Raw genomic sequence first — 3,739 nt, forward strand, 5'->3', positions numbered from 1 at the left:
TATATTACATTTGATGTTTGTACAATTTATGCGTTTTTAAATGAAAAGGTAAAACCAAAAATAATCAGTAATCACATAATCATCTACGTCATTGCATATTATTTTAATTAATTAAAAATCGTCAGTAATTTTTCGAAATTAAAATACTTTGCTAAATAAACCAACAACAACGTAAAAACATTGGCGTTGTCATGATGTTACATTTACGTTGCCAATCAATCGATCGAAAATAACTCACAAATGATATAATAATATTATATTATACTAGCACACCCGTCTCGGTTCCGCCCCATGAAACTTATATAACTTCTATAACTTAATAATTAAATAACTAATTCCATACTTACATTTTAGTATAAGCGAAACATATGTATCAGAGAACTTTTCCCATCGAGTGGTTTTTGCTTACTAAACCTAAGATAATAAAATTGTTGAAATCGTAACATGGTACGGAAAGTATTTTAAGTCTCGGAACAATTATTCAGATCTACTGGCTGATAAAACACACACAAAAGAAAAAGGTCAGGTTACAGGTAGCTGGAAACCCGCAGACCGTCATAATAATATATTTAGGTATACAATTTATACGTTATTTTTAGTTAATAATAACTAATTATTTATTTACTTTATTGGACTAAATTTATGCCTAAAACCTTCTCTGTGATGTCCTCTTTAAAAAATTTAAAAAATACTGCACGACGATTGAATAGTTTCGGAGTTTCTCCCGAACATACAACCAAACGCTATCGATTTATATATTAAATATAGATATTTAATAGGTACGAATATTATTATCCAGAGTATTTATTAGACTTTAATTTGTATTTAAATTTTTACACCAATTATGACCATTATACAATTATGATATTTCACATGGACATGCAATTAGTATTCTGCGTCTTATACATACTAAATAGTACTAACAGTAGGGTTTTTCGTTATTATAAATTGTTAATTATTAAAAATTACTATAAATTGACATGAGTCAGCCAGAAGAAGTTATTAAAACACCGGATATCGAGACCGAGTAGTTGGTCGACAGAGATAATGTTCAACTGTCCCTCGTTCAAGACGCCGTAGAAAGCGATGACGTACTATTTAGTATATAATACTATAGTACTATATAGTACTATTTACTAACAGTAGGGTTTTTCGTTATTCGATTGTTGAAATCTGTAATTCATTCTTAACAATTTAGAAATAAATGAAAATTTCTATTAATCAAAGATTGTTATCAAGAGTACAGTATTCGGTTGTTGAAACAGTTTTATAACACTAATCGATTAATTGAAATAATTAAACAGCCATTCTACTCGTAAATTATAGGTATGTGTATAATGAATATTTGTTAATTGAGATTTATTTTAAAGATAAACACATATTTTATCAACAAAAATTATGTTTTTATTATTTTATTAACATCTTCTTATAAGTTTTTTACTATTTTGAATAAAAACATTATTATTATCATTTTTATTTCATACTCCAAACTTCTGGAGCAGAATATTTTCTAAAATAAAAATTGAAAAAAAATAATAGTTGTATTCCTGTTCTTATACTCAATATTTTTTTCCAAAATATATAATCACCTAAAATTCTATTTACAAACACTGAAAAAAATCAAAATATACGTACTAATATACGATCAAACTTGTATGCATATAACTAAATAGTAGATAATATATAATAGTCGTTAATATAATTAAGTCGGATGGTTGGTATCTTTGAGGTAATGAAATGACCAAGTAGTAGGTATGATGTTTTCATTTTTTTTACCAATAAATAAGTTTTATAATTCATTTTGCACGTGATTTGTTTATTCCACTGTTTTACAGGTGTCAATAATAAAAAGAGATAAAGTAAATAATTGGACTAGATGAGGTAAGTTTTATACTAAAAATGTATTAAGTGGTGTATAGTTGTGTATTAAGTTAATATAAGGTATAACTTGCAATTTTTTGAACATATAAGTAAAAAAAAAAAACTTGAATAATTATATTATAATTGACGGTTGCATTATATTATACCTATGCATTTTTAAATGAAAGGATAAAAAAATAAATAATCACAAAATCATTTACGTTACATTAAGGTGCCCAGGAATTTTCGATGGAGATGATATATATGTTTTAAGAAAATACCGGATTTAATAAAATAAAAATATAAATCATATAAAAAAAACTTTAAATTCTTAATTATAATTAAATTAACTCAAAAAAAAAAAAAATTGATGAGTGTATTACTTTTTTGAATTCAAATTAATAATTAAATATATTTTCAAATTATGTTCATTAAAATTAAATCTTTTAGTACCTAAAATATGATTGTACAAAGAAAAAATATATTCTATTTCTACTACACTAGTAATTAGTACATATTAAAAAAACTCAATAATTTAGGCCTTATATCTAAATAAACATCTGCATAGAAAAATACAGCAATAACCATGTTTCCGACCTTTTAATAAAAGGTTTTAAAAACAAAAATTGCATTATAAAATTAAATACGTAGCCAGAGAATGAGAGAACATAAAGTATATAATTATAATAAATATAATTTATAAGCAATAACTTTTTACTAATAATCAATAGCAATGACTTTATAACTAGTAACAACTCTAATTTCTAATAATTTGTTTTCCGAAAGTCAGAATAAAAATAGCCAATGTGGGGAGATAACCCCCATGATAACTAGATAACCTAACCTAATATACATATTAGATTAAGAAATTCAAAATCGTCGGTGATTTTTCGAAATTAAAATATTATACTAAATAAACAAACAACAATGATATCAAAACATTCGCATTGTTATGATGTTATATTTTCGTTGCCAATCAATCGATCGGAAATAGCTCACAGATGATATAAAATAATGATATTAATAATAAAATATTATTGTACAGTTCTTGGGAATAACCGACGTACGAACGCGAATAATATATTAAACTCACTGACATTACATAACTATCTAAGTTTAAGTTTGTTAAGTTAATTTAGGTATTATTAAAGTTATTTAAAATATTTACATGTTCAATCGAAAGCAATGAAATATTATAATTACAAAATAAAACACCTAAAAGTACAGTACAAAAATTATTATCGTCGTTTTAAAACATTATTTATATATACTGGCCGATTAGATTGGTAAACGTAGGTACTTGCTGGCTAGCAATATAAACAAGTCAATAACCGTCGTAATATTCAAAATTCTCGGCGACGAGGTTCATTTGCATTTCAATAGTCCTAGACGTTTTACATCATTTGTTTCTCTCCATAAAGTCACATATTAATATTATACACAAAATGGCTCTTTACACAGTACTCTATTTTATAAAATTCAACTTAATTAATGACGGCTTTGGCATCTTCCCCGAAGACGATCTATCTATTAAATTGGTACGTGTTATAAATATTATTCAAAAAATGATGCTACTACGCGTGGAGAACAACAGAGGTAGATTTGACACACACACGTCGTCCGAAGATATTATTGTAGAAGTCTTAGAAATTGGCACGAGTCAGCCAGAAAACGTCGTTATTACTACACCAGAGATTGACACAATGGAATTGGTCAACAAAGAAATTGTTCAACTGCTACTGGTTCAAGACGTCGTAGTAAGTGATGACGTGGACCACCCGGTGGTGGTAGAGGAGTTGGGTAAGGAAGTGACGACTATGTCGATCGAGGACAGACGGCGGTGATCACGTGGATGGAAGACATATATACAATGTGAGCT

This window comes from Rhopalosiphum maidis, chromosome 1 (genome assembly GCF_003676215.2).
Source record: "Rhopalosiphum maidis isolate BTI-1 chromosome 1, ASM367621v3, whole genome shotgun sequence".
Lineage (NCBI taxonomy): Eukaryota > Metazoa > Arthropoda > Insecta > Hemiptera > Aphididae > Rhopalosiphum > Rhopalosiphum maidis.